The sequence below is a fragment of the Pteropus medius genome, unplaced genomic scaffold (genome assembly GCF_902729225.1).
Source record: "Pteropus medius unplaced genomic scaffold, Ma_sr-lr_union100, whole genome shotgun sequence".
NCBI lineage: Eukaryota > Metazoa > Chordata > Mammalia > Chiroptera > Pteropodidae > Pteropus > Pteropus medius.
Genome location: NW_024351729.1, coordinates 14,310,567 through 14,336,999, shown reverse-complemented (window position 1 = coordinate 14,336,999; position 26,433 = coordinate 14,310,567). Strand labels below are relative to the sequence as shown.

The following is a 26,433-nucleotide window of genomic DNA, read 5'->3' as shown; positions in this document are numbered from 1 at the left end:
ATCTCTAAGTCATTCAAATGGTTATGTGGGCCTTTGAAAATTTCGCCTGGAGGCATTATGGGTGATTTAATTTTTTTCTTTGTATTTTGCAGATTATCTATAATGAGCATGCATTACTTCTGTAATCCACAAAAAGACTTTCAATGGAAATGGAACTACAGTACAAATTTTTAAATATGAAAATACCACTCACTGAGTTGCTTTTATAAATGAATAGAATAAAGAAAGCAGCTTTTTAAAGTCGAATTATTTAATAATGTAGATAAACTATCATATACTGAAGAATTATTTTATGATGTAAAAAACGAGTTAAAGATGGACTGAAATGTTTGTTAGATAAAGATTATATCCAAAACCAAATAACACCTCTCCCTTTGTGTATCACTCAGCCCAAAGAGAAAAAAGACATTTTTCTACCTACACCTGTGGTTTGCAAGTTATAAGCAATTTTTGTAATTAGCTATACTCAGCTGTGTGAAAAGAAACATGAGACCCCCAAATCATTTAACCTATAAAATTGCAGTCGGTATTGGCTAACAAATGGGGCTTTTGGAACTACACACTGGAACGATGTGTGGGCAGAGATCTGTAATCATCCTTCTCATTTTCAGTGATTTGTTGTTGTTGTTTTATTGTTGTTGTTGTTGTTGTGACAGTACCACTTCCTTTATTTAGGGTTCAGGTATGTTAAATATTGAAAATATAGATAAGGGAGTTAACTGGTTCTCAGGGTCAATCCAGAGAGACGAAGAAACAGTCCTGTTCTCATGTTATATGAAAATGACTTCAGACAATCATTTATCCAGTGAAGTACACATTGGCAGGGAAAACCTACCCAAACAAAACAATAAATCTTATTTCAGTTAAAGCAAACTGTTGAGAAATCTAATAGAGAAATATGTTCCAAGTGCTAGTTACACTAAATCCTGACCATCCAGCTTTTTACAGACTTGCAAATCAAATTGCTTTATGGTTAGAAGAGCATTTAATACAGTGTGACCATTTTTAAGTTAACATTTTGTATTCAGGATGATTAATGACACCATATTGTATTTCAATTACTACAAGATACTTCTCTGTAATAAACGATGGCAATAATATTCACATTAAGTCAATAAAATGCATCTTCAAAGTGTGATGTATAAGTGCCATTATTATAGTATAAGTTGATCACATCATACAATGAATTATCAACAGGGTAACAGGAAACCTCTATACCAAAGCATATATTTTCATTTTAGTGCACAAGGATTTTGGCAGATTACCCTCATTAGTATTAATAGTAGTCAAATGAAAATCTTCACACAATAGCGAGAGGGCTGCTTCTTCTCTCCCCAGCCTAACTACACTGTACTCTCTTCAAACTGCATCTGGTAAGTCTAAGTGTGAGAAACCAACTTACTTCTCAGACCATTCAAGTTCAAAGGAAAATAGGTGTGACAAGTTACTTAACAATTTATATTCTGGAAAACCAATACTTGGGGAAAACAAGTCCCAGATAATAGCTATTTGTTTTCCAAAAAAGGCTGTCCACTTGAGGGAAGGAGTTCGAGCATCATGAAACTTGGAAAAGCTTCTGGATGATAAATCTGCGGCTTTTAAATTTGCTCTGAATGGTATCTGGTTATAGAAGTAAAGTCACCGATGGGCCAAAAAGCTCAGTAAGGTAGGCATAAGGGAGAAGGTAGTGAAGGTGGGTGGGTTCTGCCCCCACCTCCATCTGCTCTCCTGTTTCTCCCTACATGGTCTCAGCTGAGCTGGTCATTGCAGAGGAGTGACTGAAGGAGAGATACCCTTAGACTGGTGCCAGGAGTGAGAGCCAAGGCTATAGCTCTAATGACACCACAGAACTTTTTATCTGGAGCTGCATTCTGCTTAGAGCGGTGGCTGCAAGAGGGAGTGAGTATCAGATGAAAGAGCAAGATGCTAACTAACGTGCAGGAACAGCGATGTTGGTCAGTAAAGCTGTCCCCTGCACTTCTGGGTAGACATGCAATTGTCTGATTGTATTTCCGTAACAGTTACACACAAATATGATCTGCAGACTACAGGGAAGACAACACAATCTCCTTTTCTTCTACCATTTCAAAAAATTAGTTTTTTTTTTTTAAATAAAATTCTCTTTTGCAGACATCACGACACCCCGTAATTACTAGTGATATTGTAGAATCAAGTGACTTTTTAAATAACCTTAGATGTATTCCCTGAAATTGGTCATTAGAAGGAAATGGAGTCACTGGTGTGACTGATCAACATCAGAATAAGAGGCCCTGTTTACAACCCAAAGTCAACAAGGAGGAATTCCAAAATAGGGAGAGACATCAGAGAACAATGGCAATGCCAATAAAGCAGCAGTGTGAGATGAGTACAGATTCCAGAATATATTTAAATTAAATTCATATCATCAAAATTTGGGTTCACTGCACATGAAAGGCTTTGTCATGTGACTCTGTATAGTAAAAACAAACAAACACACACATAGTGAGATCCCTGTATCCAAATCCTGTTACCTACCGATAGCTATGGTTTCAAGTCATAAGCGAGGTGTGAGATGTCTGTGAGGATGTTAGCCTCCTGGGGGCTCGGTTTCCTCATTTTGCAGTAGAGATGATGCCTGTCATCCGAGATTCAATCCACCAGGTGTGTGGAGGTCCTTACACACTTTATAAGTTCAGACTTCATACATAAGTGTTCTCTTAATCCATGAGTGTTCTCTTAGTCCACAGTCTCATTTGTAATTCTGAAGACCCCTGAATTCTAAAAAACAAAAGTTTTATGTGTTTGTAAATTGATGTCAAAACTCATTTGGTGGCAAAGCCTGACCTGAATTGATACGAGGCTATTTACTAGCTCTGTTTAATCCCACTTAGTATGATTTGCTGCAGACATATTATTGCATTGAAATTAATTAACGTATCTAAAATCCAAAAATTCTGAATTTGAGAACACATCTGGGTTATGGGGTTCTGAGAGGAGACCGTGACGATAACGAAGATGATGATGAAGATGATGATACTCCCAACACTTTCGCCTCTCATTAGCTTGTTTCTTTCTCCTCCTTATAATATTTGATTCTTGACTTTTGGCACCTTTGTCTCCTAATGACCTCCCTGTACTGTTCCTTTGTTGCCACTGTGACACAGTTTCTGAGAAGAGCCTACCACCACTTTCTTTTCGTTCCTGGTACTGCTCTGCCCACCCCTGGTTTTGATTTGTCTTACCCTCTGGTGCTCTGGGCCCAACTGTCAGTGGCTTCTGGGAATGAGGAACTTGACTTTATATTTGTCAGATGGATCAGGACAAAGACTCTGTTGTTCAATTTGGCTGGGAAAAACAGATGGCTTGCTTAGTAAGGATGGAAGAAAGACACGGAGGGTAAGGACAATTCATCTTATAAAATAGAATCCATTCACACACTGGTACCTTTTTTATTTCTTATTCATTATGATTCATTGTATATAAAAAGGCTCTCTTTGAACAACATGCTTTGTGGTATGAATTCAATTATCAGAAATAAGAATACCATGGGAACTCCATGGATGTTGTCTACAAAGGGGTTCCTTCCTTTTGGTACCCCAACATGTGAGGTGGGCAGGACTCCTTGGTCTCTGCCCCTGTGAGGTGAAGCTTCTATCTCTACCCATTGACATATGGCGTAGGCCGAGGAAACTTTGCTCTATTTTCAAGAACCTTCTTCAGGCATCTAGAAGAATCCTAGGCTGCCTTGAGGACGGGCTTCTGCCAGAGATATTCACTGATGGCTTTACTTCAGCTACTGCCAACCTAGCATCGAGGACACTAAAATCTTCTGGGTCCAAGTTCTTCATATTGCTTAAAGATATTTTCTTCCAGAATTCATCAATCAAGGTGTTTGGGGCAAATGTGTATGTTTTGAACTGCATCCAAAAGAAATTAGTTACTAACGAATCAAAAGGCTTTGTTCTAAGACAATTGCACCTGTAAGGTGGTCCCTTGGCTTGGAAACAAAGGATATCCTCATTTAACTACAAAAATAAAACAAACATATGAAAGAAGAAGTTCAAGCTTGGCAATACGTACTCTGCAGTATAAACCACATGGGAAATAGGTGTCAACTACAGGGTTTAGTGGAGAAGGAGACTAGTTTGGGTTTGAGTATCAAGAAAACATTTATGAAGGACGCTGTATTTGAAGTAGGCCTTAAAATGTTTGCACCTTTGGATGACGAGAAGGGATAGAGATGAAGGGGAAAAGAATGATATGAACAGTGAACAGTAATGAAATGGAGGTAGGATGCGAAGGTACTTAAGGTCTGATAGTAAAAGGCCTTGAATGAGAGGCCCAAGCGTTTGGTATTTGTCTTATATGCTGGGGGTCTGATTTGGAACAGAAGATGTTGTTGCTGCTTTATTTTAGTTAGAGAAACTTGAAATAAGTTATCGAGCATAGTAAAGAGGGATAAATTGATTATGCAAAATAGTCTTAAAATAATTTAAGCACTTTGTATGCATTATCTTGATTATTTTAACCACCCTAAAGATAGTTATTTACTATATCTGTTTTTCAGATGAGGCTTGGAAATGTAAAATAATGTGTCCAAGGTCACACAGCTAGGGAGCATCTGGTCCAGAACTTGAACCCAGATTTATTTGCATCCAGAGTCGAATTCTTATCTACAATAAACTGATGATTGCAATAATTCACTTGTTAGATTATAATGACCACTATTAAAGTAATAACTGTGGGAATAGAAATGAAGGCTGGCGGTGAGAGATTTTGTAGAGGAGATAGCCACAAACCTAGTGACTGAATGTGAATGGCAAAGTGAGAACAAGGCAAAGATCTGATTTCATTGCTCCAGGCCTAGGTGTTCAGGAGAATTGTGGTAACATCAGTTGAGAAAAAGTAAGGAAGAAGCCTTGGTTTGGAGAAACAGATTATGAATTATTAATGAAGCCACAATCAACGGGCCTCTAATTCTTTCTTCTATCTTTATCCTCTATCTTATCTTCACTATCTGTCCCCTTTATTACTAGCATCTACACAAAACAGTAAGACACTCCTTTTTGTCTTATGCTGAGTCCTGTAAGATAAGGCTTATATAATGTGTATGAGTGAGGTGAGAGCATAGAGGGAGGAGGGGTAATTAGTATTTAATGAGGATCCTCAACAGAATTTATCCTCAGTCCTCAGAATTTATTGTAAGCAGATTTCACTGTAAAAATACTATTATACTTACTTTGCACCATCCTCTCAGTAATGGCATTGGGCCCAAGGTGCAGTTATAGGACCAAATCGCAGTAGGCATTTAAAATTCATGATCTTGCTGTTATATAGCAGAACAATGTAAATTGAAAGGCACAGCCTGGATACCATCTTGTGGTCTTTATAAGGGGAAAATTAGTGGCACTTTGATTCACGAAAGGCTATGACAGGCCTGCGCCTGTGGTGGCACTAATATAGCCATCATTGGAATGCCAAGAGGTAGCCTGCTGTGTTAACAGCTGTCATTTTGTGCCACACTCACATAACTGAAATGTTATGGGCCAATAAAAAAAAAAAAAGATGCTGCTCTTCTCCTTTGGTTATGAGATGCAAGAGTGAGCACTTTGGAAAGCAAGCCACTTTGTTTCCTGCTAAAACATGCCCGTCAAAGTGGCCAGTTTCTATGGTGAAAGACATTTTGTAAACATGTCCAGGTCGGCATTTCTTTGTCGGTAAGTCATGCTAGAGTATTGTCCTTAGAGCTGGATACTGGGCAAGCAGCGGAAACAGACTTAGGATGGAGCTACTTTAACATTTCCATCCAGATAGTGGCCAAGGTGACTCTGAGAGGCAAAGTGCAGCAATGCAAAAAGCCTGAGAAAGACCTGCTTCTGACAAGTTACTTACCCTCAATATGCCTCGGTCTCATAAAGAAATACCTCATGATGTTGGTGTAAAGATTAAAATGAGTTAATATGTAAATCACACATAAGAACAAAGGACACACTGTAAAAGTTAGCTCTCATTATTCTACTAAAAGGTAAGATCGGTATTTTGTTCCTTGCTATATCTAGAGCATTTAGACAAGTGTCTGATACACAGCAAGTACTCAAGAAATATAATGAATAAATGTATAGTGGAATTATAAGAGGTTATATATAGTCCTGGGGGCCAAATAAGATTTAGATTTTGTTAGGGCAGACATCTAATCAACATCATTTGACAACAAAAATACAAAAAATAAGAAGCACCATGGTATTTAGGAACTAGGAGCATCTGTCATATCATCTACTGTACCTCATTGTAAATAAGAAAAGTGAGGTTTCAAGAACTTGACATCGTGTGAGGTAACTTACTGAATTGACAAAACTTGCATTAAAATTTAGGTTATTTTATTTCTCAAGAATGCCATAAGCCTGGTGGAACTATCCCAGGTGTAATCTGATCTCAGTCATTTCTTTAAGGAAACTACCTTCTTATAGTTTTCCATAGAAGGAGATAAACACGGTGAAAAAAGAAGGGCCATCTCCTTTTGAAACTATGAGCTAATCCAAAATAGAATCTTCATAATGTTTGTGATATAACTCTACATTTCAGCACTGGTTCCTGGCCTTGGAATTGCACATGGGTTAGGATCTCCACTCTGTAATTTGTAATCTCTGTGACCTTGGGCATGTCACTTAACTTCTCTGAGCTGAGCTCTCAGCATATCTCATCTATTAAGTCAGTTATCATGCAGACTCAAAGGGTCATCATGAGGATTAAATAAGACTATGTAACTAGAACATTTAGCACAGCGCTGGGCACAAAGTAAACTCTCAGTAGCAGGAGTCCTTATTGTGAACCACGCTGGTTCTTTCTATAGAATAGTCACTTCACTATCTCTTTTTATCTGTGGGGTTACTACTCCAGTGTAGACTCTAGATCTACTACTGGTCTAATACCTCTTTGTCTATCCTCTTTGAGCCCTTCTTCATATAACTGCTAGCTTTGTTAAATACTCTCCCAAACTGCCCATTGGTCCTGATTTCCTATTTCTGTACCAAATCTAGATCATCTGATCTGTTTTTCAAAGGCTTACTTTGCCTCTCTGATCCCTTTCTCATGACTCTCAAAGTATACTTCTCCATTGGCCCATCTCTGCTCTTGGTCCTGACTTCTCCAGGTTCACATACTTGGCTACCCCCTCTATCCAAATCCTACTTATGTTTCAAGGCACAGCTGAAGTTCCAACTCTTCCAAGAAGCCTTCTCTGGTTATCCAAGTACTCATTGAGTTACTACTATGAATTCTGAGTGCTTTCGAAACCTGTTAGGATAGTGCCTGATTTTCACTGCAGTAGGTGCTCATCAACTGCGACTGAAAGTAAATTGATATAAAACTATAAATGCAATCTTATTTTGGGTGGTTGTATATGATCAAGAACTATACCAAATATATTATTCTAATATCAATTTATCATATTGCTAAATAATGTCAGTAAATTATATAGAGTAATAGTAAATATATGCATGAATTTCTATAAAGTAGGCACAGACAAATACTTGACATTAATTTGCTAAAAGGAAACCAATTTATTTTAAATGGTACATTTTTCTTGTCAAAATATTCATGTAAGTGTGCAAAAATACACAGGGATGTTTTTGGTAGCATTGTTTAAAATATCAAAACATTGAAAACACTGTAAATATATGCCAATAAGTCTTAAAGTTATGATATATCTATACAAAGAATACAGGCATTTATGGAAAAGAACAAAATGATTCTCTATACATTGACAAGGAAGGATATCCTTGTTATGCTATGTACTAAAGACAAGCTGCAGAGTAGTATATATGACTAAATTTTTGTAAAACAAACACATATATACTAAGCTGTTAAAGGTGCTTATCTCTGAGGAGTTAGATATTGGAAATGGATTAGGGTAACTAGAAGAATAGTTATGTGTTTTAAGTATCTATGCAACAATAAAAGTCTTCTAATGTCATATGTTCAGACCAAAGCACAAGCCAATTATAATATATATTTAAAATTTTATATAAAATTTTGTGCTTGTTTCCTAATAAACTTAGGGTTATATATATGATATATATATGTATATATATATATGTGTGTATATATATATATGATATATATATGTATATATATATGTGTGTGTATATATATATATATATACACACATACATATGTGTGTGTGTGTGTGTGTGTGTGTGTGTATATATATAATGTGTTTGACTGAAAGGATTGATTTTTTTTTCTCAGTATTAATTTTCTCCCAGCAATGAGTGTCATTCATATTGCCTTCTCTTAACCTTAGAGTTGCATTCAGGTTTGACATTATTCCTCTCAAAAAACCAACAGTCAGTGTCCTCAAATTTCAGGGACCCATTAAGGACATTATGAGTGACATTATCAGAGTGGATGCTGGCTGGTATGCTAGACTGGGGCCTCCTGGCAGAACGCCAGCCCTGGCCTTAGATTTGGCAGAAGGCAGTCTCTTGAATATGTTCTTCACGGTGTCTTCTTGCGCTTGATCTCTCCCTTTGCCCACCCAACCCAGAATCAGGGGCCGTTTTGAAGACTATTACACAGTATTGTGGATGAGACAATGGTTATTCATATGCTTTGGCCAAGAAGATAGAAGGTGTGATCCAGACAATAGTGGAGTTGAAAGAGCGTGAGCTGTGGGGCAGACAGGCTTGGGTTTGAGTTTTGTCTGGATCATTTCCTGGTTGCGTGACCTGGGGCAAAACAGGTAATCTCTCTGAGCTGCTGTTTCTTAATGTGTAATATGGTGATGTTAATCTCTACTTCACAGGGCCTTTGTTAAGGGAAAATGAGGCAACCTGTGAAGCATCTTGGCCAAGCTCCTCCTCATCAGTGTTAGTAATTTCCTGTATCTTCCCTTCTCCCCAGTGCTCTTTTCCACATGCCCTTGAGTCACTCTTGGAATGTAAGCTTGGGTCTTTTCAGCATCCGCTGGTAAATCCACTCTTTCCCCTGCCATGTACTACGTATCTGAGTTATTGCTCAGTGCCAGGTCATATGCCCATTGTGTCACTGTATTAAAGCAATGCTGAGTGAAGTACAGGTGTATCAGGCAGCTTTGACTGCATAATCATCATACAGTCCATAGTGCAGAATGCCCCAATCTGGCAATTTAACCATAATTACACATGGGTTCACATGGGTCAGTTTTACCTCTTCTAACTCTATCAGAAGCAACTTGAGGGCATAAGCCAACAATTCTCCTACATCTACAATAATGCCTTGCACAATTATGAGTACATATACCAAATATTCGTCTACTGACCGATGTCACCCCAGGGGTAGCAGGGCCTCTTTAGTTTGGACAAAGCAGCTTTCCAACTGGTTAACAGGGCTTGATAAGAAATAAAGCCCAAATCTGACTGTTGGAGCTTAATTACACTTTATAAGCAAACACATCTACACCTACATCATTGCAAATTGGAAAAAATCTTCCATCTGTAGCTATTCTTCATTTTCTCATTGGTTTTGCCCTGGCTCATTAACGTAATGGAGATGCCTTGAGGCAAACTTTGATAGCCTTAGAGCGCAGGCAGACCTCCCTGAGCTCAGCAAAGTACCTGGCCAGGCCCTAAAAGCAGGAGGGAAAGCTTTGGAGAAGGCAATTGAGAAACCTCCCGGTGAGACATTGTCTGCGGATCACTGGCCCGGTATCACATAAAGGCCCCATCTGAGCCATTACAGCCTATTGTGTCAATGTGTTTTCTGGGAGGCTGTCATCCATAGATCACATTCTGCAGTGAAGGTAATGCCTCCACGGGCACTGTTACTATTTCCCATCGGTGAATTCTATTAGAGGTCCGTGGGTTACTGCCACTGGAGTTCATATTAACTCGGTCAAAGGGATGGTGATTGATTCTGTGAAATTTTGTGAATACACACAAAATACATTTCATACTGTCATCTGGGTTTTGTATTGCACTTCCATGATCCCTGCTACATGGTAAATCCAATATCATCTACTTGAATTGCTCCAGAGGAAAAAAAAAAAATTACCATGCCATTTTAAAGCTAAAATACTTGCCCATTTCCTTTCTTCTCCAGTCACGAAAGATTTAGAACTAACTGTAAACCATTGACTCCTCTTCTGACTTAACAACTTGATATCATTGGAAGAGCATTTATTGAATGCCCACTGTGTGCCCAGAAATAGCAGTAGGAATTCTAGGATGATATCAGAAAATTAATGTACTAGGTTTGTGCCTGCAGAAAATTTACAGTATAGTTAGAAGCACTCATAAAATGATTAAAGAATATAATTACAAAACAAATAACAGGAAGTGCCAAATCAATATATAGTTGTGTCACATACATAGTGCATTAGCTCTGTTCTTGAAATGATGAATGGGTAGTGAATCATATGAAGCACTGAAAAAATATAGCTATTTATAGGAGTCCTTTATGGTAAATAGTGTCGATAGTCTAATTTTATAGTCTAATAGTCTTTTATAGTCTAATTTATTGATATTAAATTCTCTAAAGTTTGTGAATCTCTCTGTTCCTTGAAGTAGGTTATATATTTTGTGCTCCTGGGCCAGGGACAACACCAAGTTTAAGAGTAACCTTAGAAAATTTCCTAGATTAATTGAATTTTGGATTAGATGCTGAAAGTAAAGGTCATGAATGGTTTTCATGAGGTTTTCCCACATGCTCAAAGCAGAAAAAAAATAGTGTAAGGTCTCCACTTCCTTCCTGAGTAGATGTTACTCGACACAGAGAGAGCTGGTGCTGGGACACTCGTGTTATTTGCCCTGGAGTTTTGTCACTGGTATGTGAGCTCTTTCTTTAACACACCTTCCTGAACTGCATTTCAACGTATTCTGCGTTCAGCCCCACGACAACCTGAGACCATGTGTGTGCACATGGATTCTTGGTGATCCTCCGGCCCTGTGTCTGTACTCCTGGAGGAGAAGCAGATACTCTCAGGGCATCCAGTTACTGTGGCCAATGACACACTGAGTGAAAGGGCCCAAGGGTCTCATTCATTGTGGAAATTCCTTTGTTCCTGTTTTCTCTTGCCAGTCTTCAAAACGGCAATAACATTGGGAGGTTCCTTAGATCGAGGTCTCCATTCTGAAGATGGAGTGATGATCTGGATGAACGAAGTTTTTCCTCATTCCTTCCTAACAACTCTTACAATGTCACTTGGGTCTGTACCTTTCTTTAATTTCCATTGGTTGTTTGGGTTCTCTTTGATAGATAGATAGATAGATAGATAGATAGATAGATAGATAGATAGATAGATGATAGATAGATAGATAGATAGATAGATAGATAATAGATGATAGATAAAGAGATAGGGCCTCTTGGATGTTTATTCTCATTTTCATCTCTTGTTGGTGCAGCCCTGGTAAAACCAGCTGGTAATGTAACTATCCTCAAGTACAGAGACCATCACTTACTCCTCTGATCAAGATTTCCCTACCGCTTACGTTAACAGGTCCAAATTTTTCACTCTAGCATCAAGGTCCCTCGCAAACTCCCTCTCACTGCACGTAAACACCTCTCTCAAACTCTTTCTTTAATCATCAGCATTTCTCCTTCCTTTGTACTCTCTGCTCTCTCCTCAGTAAAGTCTCTTCCTTCCTCTTCTGTGGTTTTTGGTGAGATATGCCACTCCTCAAAAGCCCCATTCACTCCTTCCTTCCAGGCCAAACCCTTCAAAGCATAGGTTTTTTAGATTATAAATTGAATGCTGTTTAAAGAACTAGTGAGGCATGTAGGCACCTTGTGTCAATGGGACAATGGTTCCACAGTATGACAAGGAGGGGTCATGGAGGACTGAGGAATGCTTGTGTAGGAGTCCCAGACTTGGCAAAAATGGAGCCCAAGATCCGAACACCCCCTTTGCAGGGAGCCATCATTGGGCAAATGCGGGCATTAGTTCTGCAGGGCTGAGAAAGAATAGAGAACACCTGCCTCGGGCAAGACTGTAAGCTGAAAACCATGAGCAGAGGAGCAATTTAAGCTAGAAAATAGAAGGAGAGCTGAAGTTCAAACCCCAGAAAGACCCAATCCCAACAAGCAGTTTTGAGGTCAGAGGGCAAGGATGACACAACTGAGAGTTCCCAGGGAGGCAAGAGTGAGCCGGCCATGAAGAACCCTTGGGAGTTTATGGCTTCTTTTAGTGGTGGTGAGGCCACCGGGGTTTGGCTGGTATGTGGTATGGGAGGACCCTCACCTCTCCCAGGAGCAGTGGCCTGGGGAATGCAGTAACAAAAGGCTACCTCTCACTCTCTTAGCCTCTCAGGACTAAAGCGCTTTCTTGATACACACAACCCTTTGGTCCAGGACAGGTAAGCATTTATAACAGGGATTATTACGTCCGATAAGGGACCTTAGCTCTATGACAGTAAGGGTGAGATTTATCATGGTCACCACTATGCCCCCAGAGCCAGCAGGCTGTCTGGCGTCATTTCCAATGGGCTTGTAGCTGCAGAGTGGATAAAGTCTTGAGAACATTAAATTAAATGATATATGGAAAGGTGTTATAGGCTGAATGTTTGTATCCCTCCAAATTTCATATGTTGAAGCCCTAATCTCCAGTGTGATGGTATCTGGAGATGGAGTCTTTGGGAGGTAATTAGGTTTGAGTGAGCTCATGAGGATGGAGTTCCCCTAATGGGATTGGTGTCCTAATAAAGGGAAGACTAGACCAGATACACATCTCTCTCTCTCTCTCTCTCTCTCTCCTCTCTCTCTCTCTCTCTCTCTCTCTCTCTCTCCTCTCTCTCCCGGCCCCCCCACCCCCGCCCCACAACCCCTGTTCTCCTGCCATTGTGAGGGATACAGTTGAAGGCAGGTGTCTAAAAACCAACAAGCAGGCTCTTAATAGATACCAGATTTTCCAATGCCGAGATCTTGGACTTCCCAGCTTCCAGAACTTGTAAGAAATAAATGCCCTCAAGACTATGGTATTTTTGCCATAGCTCCATGATCTAAGATCAAAAGGCTTAGCCAAAAGTGAATCACATACAGTAGCCCTCCCTTTATCCATGGGGGATGTGTTCTAAGACCCCTAGTGGATGCCTGAAATCATAGATAGTATGTTTTTTTTATATGCACATACCTATGATAAGGTTTAACTTATAAATAAGGCACATAAGAGATTAACAACAGTAACTGATAATAAAATAGAGCAATTATAACAATATGCTGTAATAAAAGTTATATGAATATGGCCTCTTTCTACCTCTCTTAAAATATCTTACTACACTATACTCACCCTTCTTGTGATAATGTGAGATGATACGATGCCCTGTTAAGTTGAGAACTTTCACCTTTTCACTTAAAGGTAGCACTTTACAGCTTCTCTTTGGCATGCCTGAATTGCCAGCATCACCACTCTTGCGCTTTGGGGCCATTATTAAGTAACATAAAAGTGACTTGAACACAAGCACTGCGATGCCTCGACTGTCGATCTGATCACAGGGACAGCAGGGAGAGTATACAGCATGGATATACTGGACAGGAGATGATTGATGTCCCAGATAGGACGGAGTGGGACCACCCGAGATTTTATCATGCTATACAGAACATCGCACGACATAAAACTTATGAACTGTTTATTTCTGGGATTTTCCGCTTAATATTTTCAGACTGTAGTTGACCCTGGATAACTGAAACCGTGGAAAGTGAAGCTGCAGATAAGGGGACTACTAAGTATTGAAAGTTTGGTTTAATGATACTAATTAATTAGTGAACAGATCTAACTTGAAATCCTATATCTATATCTCAGCGAGGGATAACATTTTTGCCATAATGTGATAAATATATCCCTGGGGGAAAAATGTGTTCTGCAAAAGCGCACACCAAAAATAGCAGCACTTTTGGGAAAAATATGATTGAGGCAGATCAATTAACACTGAGGCAACGTTGTAAACAGAGTGCAAAAATTTCACCTAGATTCTAGGATTGTATAAATCAAAGTCATGCTAATTCTTCTTAATAAATATATACTATAGTAGATATAAGACTTTAAAAGATGAAGATAGCTTAATAAAAGGGATGTTAAAGGTAGAGTTGAGTCTGCAGGCGATGGAGACAAGACCAAAGAACAAAAGATTGGAGAAAACTGTGTAAATAATCACATCTAAGACAGAATAGGGTGAACAGAACAATGCTGTATTCCTCTGTGATTTGCTGCTTTGAGCTGGGCTAATGGACTTTGCGTCCGGCTGCCATGACTATATGACACGAAACATTAATGTGCTGGCAGAAAACTCCGTGTGAACCAACGTGTCATTTATGTTCTATTAACACAATTCCCTTATTCACTGATCATAGATTAGCTCTTTTACATTCTAGACACATATTTAGAAGCAGAACTGACTAGAGTTACACATTTTAAATAAAAATGAATATGATGAGTTTTATATTGAAAAAGGTTCGTGATGGCTCATAGACGCTTTTTGTGTGGCCTACTCAGTATTTTAAAAGTTTTGAATTGGCACATTTGACGTTTAAACATTCAGAGATTTTATATAAAATGTGGATGTGTTCCTCCTTATTCCCAGTGGCCTGGGTAGTGGCTGTCTCCTTTTTAGAGAGTGGCTCTATTCATTTATGTTACTTGCATGATCCTGTAGGCACTGGGGTTGGCAAGACTGGTCATACTTTTTATTCTTCAGGGCTCTGTTTGTGTGTATGTGTATTCATAAGTTGGATATTTGTAACTTAGGGGATACCTCCATTTTATTTATATCCACAGTCCTTTTGTGGACTTCTCATTACCCCAAAATGCATTCTCTTTAATTTAAAAGTGACCCAGATCCATACTAAACAGGTCACAGGTAAGTGAGATAAATGAATACCAGAAATAGAAAAAGAAATAATGAGTTTTATGGGCAAATCAAACATTAACCTCCTAATTATCACAGTTAGATGCTTAAGGAAGATCTGTTGATCACCTTTGAGTAGTGAGTATTTTAGTGCATTCTTTTAAATTTAATTTGATTTGATTGCTATAGTTCTTGTGGAAAGATAAGTATATATAATGTCAATGTAATTTTATTAGCTGCCTCCCACATAATTGCTTTAAAATAAGCTAATTCCTCATTGCTATACCTTGAGGTTATATTAATATTATTACAAACATAAACAGAACATAAAACCTTTAATTATAGTGTTACAACTATCTAATTATTATTTTTATGTTGGTCTTGTTATCGAGATGAAATCAATACAGTTTTACATGTTAGGATTTTATTTTTCAAACAAGATGAAGAACACATCTCTATGTTAATCTAGAAAACAAAATGGGTAATAAGCTATTCTTTAATATAATTTTTACATCTAAAAAGTTTTGTTTTTGAATTTGGCATTTCTTTACATCTGACTTCTATGGTATATAACCACCCATCCACCAGCCAGCTCTCAATAGAATGAATAATTAAGAGTCCTGTTTCTGTGTCTGATAATGAATGGGTTTGTATTATCTTTAAGCTTTACCTAAACCAGAGAGTTCATATTCTTTGACTTGCATTTGATGGATGTGTGTTCACTACATCAAATTCACCTTGCTCTGTTCCAATGACGATGGACAGCCTTTATTTAAGACCAGTTAGTTAAAGGCAGATTGTTCTAAGAATGGCTACCACTCTTTATCAGGATGTAAATGGTTTATCAAAGATATACAGTTCACAGCCTTAGTTATAATGTTTCAAACAAAGAGTGGAAAGAGATCATAAAAATACAAATATATAAAATATTAATGTCAGAGGTTCTTATGATTTCACTTGGTTAAAAGATTATCAACACTGATCCAGGCTGCAGAGCAGTCATCCAGCATGAGGTAATTAAGTGAATTATAACTGAATTTTTACAAGTCATTGTTAATTTAATATCCTACCAGACCTGGAAGCTCAATTTATTGTTCCTTTTGGTGTTATTGATAATTAGTTGTGTTTTCAGGGTCAGAAATAGTCAATGGATTTTTTGTCCCCATTCTTCCATCACTAGTGTTATATAGATAAATATGTTTTACAAATTTTATTGTTGATTCTCTAGTCAGTCGAAGACCTTGTGATTTTCCATCTCCATGACTTTCTGATATCACAGTATATTTCCATGGAAAGTACAGTGATGTCAGAAATAGCTGATCAAGAGTATTTCCCAGAAGAGAATCTCTCTCACCTTCTAAGCATCCTCTACTATCGTATCTACTGATGTTTTCTCAGACCATCTTTACAAGTTTCTTTTTTTAGCTTTTATCTCTAAGTTCTTACTTAAGTACAAAAGTACTTTACATAAATTTCCCTCCCCCCAAATAGATGTTTATTTTATGTTTTTCAAAGCTCCAAATTGTCATGGTTTCTAACAAGGATTTCTACTCTCACCTTTGAAATAAGTTATTGAAAAGATACTTGAATTGCCTCTATTTTTACCTGCAAAAGCACTTGAAAAAATCATTCTCAAAGAATTTCAAGTTAGGAAGGAAGCCTATACATGTGCACAACGCGCTGCTCACTACCACAAATTCATGGTCCTGGAGACACAGCAGATTTGTCAACAACCATGAAGTAACAGTGAGCCCCGGGCTTCTGACATGCTACTCTCCTTGGAAAGAACACTGCACTGAGGGTTAGGAGAACTGCCCTGAACTTTAGTCCTCCACCTCTTGCCACAAATGGTTTGAGACTCCTTACAACGATACTGCAACAATAATAAAGCCATAATGGAACTAATAAGTCAGGACAAATAAAATGAGAACCTGAAATGTGCTAAGCCTGGACTCAACATAGTTGCTGTTGTTGAACTTGAAGCCAGAAGACAGGGTTACAGCCCAGGCTCCATCCTGAACATATTGGTCACCTTGAGCAAGATGATGCATCTCTCTGGGCTGTGACTTCCTCCGCTAGAAAATTACAGGGATCACATTATGATGTTATTTCTGAAATATCATTCAGCTTTATAGTTCAGGTCTCTTGGTTTGGGGGCTTTTCATCAATCAGCTGAATATAAAGCAAAAGTTAGTTTTAGGGTTCCGGGAGTATCTTGGAAGTCTAGCAAGTAATCTTGCAGCTGGGGGTACTGTCAATCATGAGGCAGACAATGCAAGAAAGTGCAGACATGTCTCCACATGGGGGATGAGGGTGGTCTCGAGCTGACCATGCTTTCATTTCTACAGAGAGAACATATGCAGTTAAATCCCCCCCCAAAAACAATATCTTCAGCTTTGCTCTGATCTGCAAAGTCTCCTTTCAACTTTGGACGTGACCAATTTTTCAGATTTATTTATTCATTTATATGTGAATATCTGACTTTTTTCATTTAAAAGAACATTATAGTTTCTATGATATATATTTTCATATTACAAAGATGTTTTAGACAATACAGAAGAGTAAAGACAGAAAGTAAAAACTAAACAAAGCAAAGAAGCAGAGAAAAATCAAACTAAATCCCACAATCCAGAAATCAATGATTGCTCAGGTAAAGCTACTCTAAGAGAGAACAGGTAAATAGAAATGTTTTTATAATACTGGGTCATGTTATACACTATTTTGAATGTAAGAATTGATTTTAATTTAACTCAACTTTAATACAAATAAAAATAAACTGAAATGAAACAAAAAGAGTTACTGAACTTAAAGTAAATGCTCCCAGATATCGGTTACAGGAGAAGACTTTTGCTTTAGTTTACCCCACACATTTATGTTCACTTACAAGAAGGTATGGAGACCAAAAGATTTAATGCTGAACTCATTCTCATCCTTTTATTATTTTCTACTATTATATTTAAGTGCAACAGATGCCCATACCTTAGAGTGTAATTCCAGTTCATCTTGAGTCTTTGGGCCAATGGTACCATAGGGATAGGTACTGCCTAGCCAAAAGAAAAAAAAAGTCAGTATGTTTGTGTTTCATGTGTGATCCTCAGGGAGTTTCTAGGGAGATGGTATTGTGGCCCCGAGTACAAGCAGTGCACGGCATGTGCTTCTTTGCACGCACAAAATTACTTTTCAGAACTGGAGAGAGGCAGGATGATCAAACAGATGTGTTGAAGGGAGCCCAAGAAGCTGCACCCCACTCCCACACCCCACTCAATAATTCAGTGGTTTCCAAAGCAGAGTGAACACAGGATAATCCATGAGAAGCAAACGAATTTTAAGTCCATTCTTACAAAATCTGTATTTTCAGTGTATGCTTTGTAATGTATTTATTACTGCAACAGTACAAGTGTATCATTTACAAAGAAATGAATAAAAAGATATATTTTCAGGGTGCATGCTTAAAATTTTCTTCGAGGTAGGAGTGCCCAGTCAAGACTTAGAGACCCTGGGATTAAATGGTGAATGCAGAGCCAGTCTTTCCTTGAGCCTTTTGTCCCTCCATTTGTAAGATAAAGCTGTTCTCCCCTCTCTTCCTGCCCGCTCCCTTCTAGAGAAATTGGAGGTCCAGAGAGAACACTATTGCCCTAAAGAGCAAAAATTTCATAAACATTCTACATTAACTGGGGTAATTTAATTCCGATTAAAAAATTGTTTTATTGCACTTAGTTCATATGTTAATGGTCTCCATTTCCTATGTTTAATTCATGTTTGTGGGTATTTTCCCAAATATATGTTCTGAATTAAATTAAGAAAGAAAAAAAAGAAGTCTAGGAGAAGCTTTTCACTATACGTGACAGATTCATATTAAATCCCTGTGTCTTAATATATGATGAAGGGGAACAACATAAATGGACTCTGAATTTCTCCCTTGTAACTCAGTTACAAGAGTACCTCAGCTTGCTAAGAATTTGCCTCTTGTTGGCCATTAGAACGCTTACTAGAATATTTATTAGTTATTAACACAGAAAGTATGTTTGCATGTGCGTGTGCATGTGCAGAAAGTAATGTAGCTCTCTACCTACTTATTATTGGAGATAGGTTAGATTGTACTGTGTTACATGTGATTAAAAACCAACTAAAGCCAAGAGTGAACTGAGGTGAGACTCTGGAGAAGAGGGGTTGATCAGCGGACAGAGCAAAAATGGGAGAACCATACTGCCCATTATGCCTTGTGTTTCTGGGATTCAGAGATGCAATCGCCTAATAAATCCAGGCTGCAGAGATACTTATGCCTAACACTGTGCTGTAGTAGTTTGCTAAGGCTGCCATACAAGGTACCAAAGACTGAGTGGCTTAAACAACATAAATTAATTTTTCTCAAACTTTCGGAGGCTAGAGGTCTGAGATTAAGGTGTCAGTATGGTTGCTTTCTTCTGAAAAGCTTGTAGATGGTCACTTTCTCCCTGTGTTTTCACATAGTCTTTCTTTCATCTGTGTGTGTCTGTGTTCTAACCTCCTCTTCTTATAAAGACACGATATTATAAAGACATATATAAGGACAGATCAGTCATATGGGATTAGGATTCACCCTGGTGACTTCATTTTAACTTTCACTTACCTCTTTAAAGACGCTCTCTTCAAATACATTCATTATGAGATACTAGGAGTTAGGACTTTAATATATGAATTTAGTGGGGACACAATTCAACCCATAAATAGTGGCATTCCCTAAGGTGATGGCTGCACAGCCGACCCAACAGCATCTCAGCTAAGCTACAGCTAAATTCATACTGGACCGTAGCTTTTTTTGGCCAGGACTGTCTTTATACACTATTGTGAAATGCTTTATTGTGTAGCTGTTAAATAAAGTCTATTGCTTTCTATGCCAGAGGTGGCTATAGTCCAGAAATGAATGAAATGTTTCCTGTGCCTTTTCTGTAATGAGAGAAGGAGAGAAAAGAAAATTGGGGACATAAGTACTATCAATTACTCTTATGAGGTATTTAGGAATGCAAGTTTTAATCCTATTTGTAGGTTTCATTTTCATGGAAACAATTCAATTTATATGGTAACATAAATTTAGTTTATTTTCCTCCTGATTCAATTCCCCTTGAAGGGACCTGAACTTGAACTCTTCAGAATATAGAGAAAAGAGTCAAAATACAAGTGGTTTGCTAAGCTGTCACAAGATTCTCTTGCTAACATTTGCACTATTTTCTTTGGCTGACCAAGCACTTTTTCTCGCTGGAAAGTAAACAGGTACCTATGAAATGGGTCAGAGCAGAGCAAATATATTCGATCAGGTGCAGGATAAATAGATCATAGGTTTACTAAAATAGTCCTAAACAAAACAAAACAAATCTCTAAACCATGCAGATCCAACCTGAAGTCTTTCAAAAGCAAAACAAATAAAATAATGTATTCATTGCTAGTTCATATTTTTATTAAAAGTATGTTTCCTAAAGATTTATTCTTGTGACTACAGATGACTAAAGCACCAACCAATCAACCCAAAATCATGAGCCTGACAGAATTTTTACAAACTGTGATACACTATGATGTCATAGACCACGAAGGTGGTCTAGAGATTCCAGATCCCTCGAAATTGTAGAAAATATAATGTAATGATTGCTGCTTCCAGAGATAGGAGAATACAAGAAATCGATAACCAAGTTTGGTATTCCAGATAAAAATGAGCATTCTTTTAATGACCAGGAAATAATTTCAGGAAACCTATGGACAGAATGTATAGAGAAAGAAAATATTCAACTTGTAAAGCAAAACAAATAATCCATCACCTCCATCAAAAATGGAACAAAAGAATTCTTCATTTTGTATTCACAAAGATAATGAGAAATTTAACTAATCTGTTAGGCATTGACTCCCAAAGACCTTTAGATTTTTCTTGTTCTATTTCAATTATGTAAGTCTGTTAGCAAAACCCTATATCATTACAACTATAACTGGGATCATAGAATTTTAGCGTTCAATGGGAAGTTAGAGAGATTTTTCTTCCTTGAAGCTCCTGTGGTTTTGATATTGCTCTATCTTGGCTTTCCTTCCTCCTCTCTAGTTGTTTTTTTTGCAGTCTTCTGTCCAGTCTCCTCTTTCTCCATCCATCCTGACATTGGTGATTCAGTTCTTTGTGGTCTTCTCACCCTTTCTGGGTGATCTTATTCACTGCCATGTCTTCAGCTGCCATCTTCGTACTGATGACTCCCAGTGCACATGCCTCTTCTGAAACACAACCCATAAATCCGGTGCTCTCCTGTCCATCTCCACCTTGATATTACATAAGTACTTTAAGTTCAAAACCGAACACCCCAAATTGAAGTTTGTTTTCATTGTCCCTAATAGTGGTAGCCAGGCCCCATGATCCCTGCCTCCTGGTTTTTGCACCCTCGTGTACCCCTTCCCCATTAGATAGGGTTGACCTGAGCAACCAAAAGAACATTGTAGAAATGAAGAGTGCTTTCCGAGACTTAGTTATCAAATATACTGTGGATTTTCTTATGCTCTCTCTTGGATCATTTGCCCTAGGAGAAGCCTGCGTTCATCATGAGGACACTCAATAGCCCTATGGAGAAGATTGTGGCCTGGAAGACACCTCCTACCAACAACCAGAACTAACTTGCGAGGAATGTAAGTAAGCCAGACCAGAAGCAGATCTTCAGCCCTGGTCAAGCCTTCATATGACTGCAGCCCTCACCAACATCTTGACTGTAACCTCATGAGAGACCCTGACTCAGAATCATCTAACTAAGCCACTCTTGAAACTCATGCCACAGAAACTATGAAATAAATGTTTGTTGTTTTATTGGGCCATGAAGTTTGGGGGTCATGCCCCAAATATATAACCAATATTCCAACAAAACCTAAAACTCCTCCTGTGTTTTCTTCCTCAATCTAATACCACAATCTAATTTCAGCAATTCACATAAGAAATAGTGAGAATCTTGTTTAAGATAGTGGCAATAGATGTGTCAAGCAATGAATGGACTAAACGAACATTAAGGTATTATTTGATAGAACTTGGTGTCAAGAGGTGGGATGTCAGAGAATGGCAAGAATTTAAGGTAAGAGGCTTGTTCACTTGGTATTATGTTCTATTTAGCTCAATTCCAAAAGGAATGAAAGAGAAATCCAGCCGGGAAAACTTTAATGAGCTGGGTCTTTTATAAATCACAGTTTGAACCATTTTTTCACAGGAATCAGATTTTAAATATCATGATTGAAGAGAGGAAATAGCAAGAGGGGCTTACCTTTATGGTAGAATAGCAACAATCTTTCATATTTCTGTTTATACTCTTAAAATTTCCCTTTTATGCATTATCTCATTTGCTCTTCACAACAATGCAGTGTATGAGTGCAGCCAATTTTTATGCAAATTTAAGCAGTGAGTAAAAATGAGATAGTGTCTAGTTAGTGGATTTTTTATTAAAATTGTGACAGAGGACCCAACTCGAACTAGCTTAAGCTAGAAAGGGATTTTATTACTAATAGTGTAGGAATAGGTATAACTTCAGGTCGGTGTGATTCAGTCCTCAACAGGGCTGCCAGGATCCATTTCCTGGTTCTGTGCCCTTACTTCCTCTGGGCTAGCCCATTCTTAGGTTCTACATGGTGTGTCTCTGTGGCTTTAGGCTCCTAGCATGACACCCCCAATATTCAGATCAATAAGGTAGAGCAAGTCTCGTCAAATAGCCTCTAGGGAATTTCTGAGATTCACTCTGATTGGCTGCCCACCCCTGAATCATCCTCACAGTTTAAGGATGTATGAAATGTGGATGGGTCCAACTTAGTTTTCATGCTTCACCCCTGGAGCTGAAAAGGGATCAACTTCATTCTGAAACTCATGGGCTGTGACTGGAGAAGAAGTAGTTTTCAGAGGAAAATCGGAATAGGGTTACTAAAGCAGTCAGTTCGGGATACTAGATGACCAAAAATCAATAACTGTATGATAGAAATACTATATATAAAGTAGGGAATGTGTGCCTGATGCATAGTTGTTTACCAAAAAAAAAAGTTGTTAAGTCTAAAGGTAAAAAATTAGGCAAAGATAGTACCTAAGTTAGAATTAGAACCCAGATAGCCTGCGTATTCAATTGATTTGTGCCACTGCTAACGTGTGAGATTAGTCATCTCACAGGTTGCAGACAGTGGTGGTTGTTGCCCTTCCATCTCCATACCCATCCACCTTCTCATTTCATGGCTGGGCTGAATCATCCTATATTCTAAATGCTGCCAGTGGAGGTTATGGCTATGCCCATATACTATTATCTCTGAGCCTCCTGTGGCTGCCAAGATCCCCAAGAATTGCAGAACAGAACTAGAGCTGGAGAAGGCGGGGTGTGTGGCTTCTATGAATCAGGTAGCAACCTGGAGAGAAGTGCCACCTCTACCAAAACAGAAGATGGGAATGGATGGCTGACGGATGGACTGAGTATCCTTCGTCAGCACTGAGACCACTTCTAGCTTGGGGTCCTTTGGAAGAGACATAGCAGGGAGCACAGGGTCAAGTGAGGATGTTGCAACAGAGTTGCAGTGAAGGCTCTGAAACTCCGTGGGAAAATATGTTTCCAGGGCGGGGCCCAAGTGATTCCTCACCAGCAAAGTGTGGGGAAAATGTGAGTAAGAAGTGGGTGAAGCAGTCAAGGCATGACCACTTAGTCATAACTTCACAAGAATTCACTCAGAGACCTTAAAAGGCTGTCCAGTTAACATTCTGGCTCAGGTGGGTCAGCTTCGAAACCATCCAAAGTACTCAACTTCTGTACTACGTTTGCAGGCGCTTGGAAAGGAAGATTGCTAATTTGGAAACATGTTCTAATGATGAAGTACTCTTTCAATTGAAAACTCTTTCTTATGTATTATACTCCATTTTCCATCTTTAAAGAGAGCTAAATAATTCGAAGCAAGTCGATGGACCAATCTTTCATGAGCTCACGTTTTGTCATCTTCCTTTGCTGTGCCCTGATTTTTCCATCTCTAAATCAGAAATAAGTGACCTTCTTTATAGGAACATAATGAAGATGGGAAGATATAATGTAATACACACACACACACACACACACACACACACACACACATACACACACCGCACACAGGCAGAAAGACAAAAAGTGCTATTTAAACAAGCGTATTATTATAATCTACATTATTACTAATAATGACAGTTATAATTATAGTATTACATCTATGTACAGAAAGAATAATTTCTGGTTTGGGCAAAGATGTACACACGAATTAAGAAAAAGTAATGACACTTAGCTATCAATTAATTTTGCCTTTTCTATAAGAAAAAGATTGAGAATTTCTATCTTTTGGAGTGTGTGTGTGTGAGTGTGTGAACTGTACGAAGAATAAGCAATATTTTGCAATTGAGGCCAAAACTGGAAATCAGAGTAACTTCAAGTTTTGTTCATTAATTTTTATACCTTTCTAACAATAACCCCCAAATATGTTAAAACCAATCTTTTTACTGTCTAATCTGGGGTTATTTTCTGGTGTGAATGGTTATAAATCTTGAAAGAAATATTGCTCACTTTTTAAATAGCATTAATGGTGATTCCTAGTAGGTACATATAGTTATGTGTCATACCCACGAGCATTAGGTTTTTCTCAGCAGAGATAGAAGCTCAGTAGAAGTCTGGCAGCTTTCATGGTTGCCAGCAATTTCACGGTTACTGTCCAAAGCAGAAAGGGCATATCATCAAATTCTTCCTTCTAATGCAATCTTGTCTTCCTGGAATTTGTAATATTTTTCTAATATGGATAGGGAATATTTTTTTGAGAGTGCACAGTCATGTTGAAGTAAATACCCTGGAGAAATACTTTCAATTAAAATTCAGAAGCTTTAAAAATCCAGGCTAGAAAGGATTTCCCTGACCTACAAAACCTAATAAGATTTTTCCTTTCCATTTTCTCCCTCCTCATCTTCTCTAAGTGTGTAGAGCCGTCCTGCTTTCTTACCTAGTGGCCCGATTTAACTGCCCTCTAGGCATTTAAGTTAGAAATGGCTTTAAAGAATGTTTTGAGAAAACTTGACATACTGATCTACTCTGAAACTCAATGAATTTTTTTTTTTTTTAAGCTGGAAAAGAGAAAGAAACCGCAAAAGCAAAGCAAAGATGATAAAATCTTTTAGTTAAATAACAAAGATCTGAGCAGGAGATAAAGAGGTAGAATTTGTGGTGAAATAGGAAATTAAAATAAGAAAAGCTTTAAAAGCAGGGATTTTGAGACCTAAAGAGAGAGCAGGATGCAGGCAGCCAGTGTAGACTTGGAGTGAGATGGACTCCTCTAGGTGGCCCTGTCTCTGTGGGGCTGGAGGCCAGACAATAATCTATCTTGGTCTCATCTACAAAGTGAGATATGGATGCCTCGGTTGCAGAGTTTCTTAATGAGTATTATATATATATATGTGTAAAATTCCTACACAGTTTGAGTATATAGATATTCACTCATTTAGAGTTATCACTGTAAAAATTAAACACCTGGCTATAAGGAAAAGAAAATTCTCTTTTTCTGTTAATGTGTTCTTATTAGGATTATGGTTAAAGTATTCAAGTGAAATTCATAAAGAAGTAGACATGTAGCAATTGGAAAAAATTCAAGGTGATGAGAGTATCATTAGAGATCATTCTCCCTGGGAGGCAGGAGAAGCGCCCAGGGTGAAGGCGAAGTGGCAGCCTCAGGTACTGCAAATGCTGAGCCCTACACTGCAGGGAGATGAGAGCGAGAACCTCCTTACGTTTCTTTCCGAAGATGTCTCTCCTGCCTTACCTTAGTCCCTATCCTGTCTGGAGGACATCCTGCCTGGCTCATTGGCTTTCTTTCACACTCACAGTATCTGGAGACACAAAAGCCACCTGTTGTTAGACTTGGGCTTCTCAAAGAATTCCAAAAGAGATCATTGCGGGACATGGGGTATGTGAAAGGGAACGGAGGTGCACTTAAGACTATAAATTTTAACTGCAGAGATGATCTCATGTTTAGTTGTCAAAAAGTACACGGAGGGACTTGCTAAAATTTCCACTGTTGAGCGTAACAAGTTATGACTTCATTTGCTCGCCCCGGAGTCTCAATATAAATGCTAGGAATAGCAACAGGACCCTTTTTATTGGTTTGTCAAGAACAGCATTGGGGGCCGGAAGACACCAGTCACCTTCAAGAACTAGTAACAAAGTGGAGTGTGATGGCAGTTGGTAGACAGCCTCCAACATACATATTTTCTTAGAGGTTATTTTCAAAATGTCATTATTTAATTCATCCAACACCATTCTCTACCATTCTCAATCTAAATCATGTATATATGTAGCCTGATGATAACTAGCACTTTTACCCTAGGTTAACTGGTATACTTTGATAGAATCCTGTAAAGCCAGGTTTTCATTTTTTTTTTTAATTTTTGAGAATGGTGATATATTAAGAATGTGTTTGGCTAAAAGGAACAAGAAATCCAACTATGGGACTTTTGGCATAGGGTAAATTTTTCTCATGTAACAAGCTATGAAGAATCAGGTAGTTCCTAATGTTGGTTCAACTCCTTAGTTCTCTTGGTCTTTCCCTCATAATCTCAAGAAGACCCAGCATCTCCAGCTACTAAGACAGTATAGAAGGCAGAAGGGAGGGACAGTGGAAGGATGGT

General features: G+C 38.3%; 1 long non-coding RNA gene across 2 annotated transcripts in view; it reads right to left on the bottom strand.

The window, feature by feature from the left end:
- Positions 1-770: 770 nt before the first annotated feature.
- The window catches only part of LOC120587580 (uncharacterized), a 38,060-nt gene continuing 12,397 nt past the window's right edge, over positions 771-26,433 (bottom strand). Inside the window, exons 2-5 of one of the 2 annotated variants that reach the window (XR_005649018.1) lie at positions 17,772-17,836; positions 3,222-3,324; positions 2,515-2,757; positions 771-831 (exon numbers count right to left, since the gene is read on the bottom strand). This is a non-coding gene — a long non-coding RNA (uncharacterized LOC120587580). The remainder of the gene's footprint in view (positions 832-2,514; positions 2,758-3,221; positions 3,325-17,771; positions 17,837-26,433) is intronic. The other variant, XR_005649019.1, reaches the window with a different exon arrangement.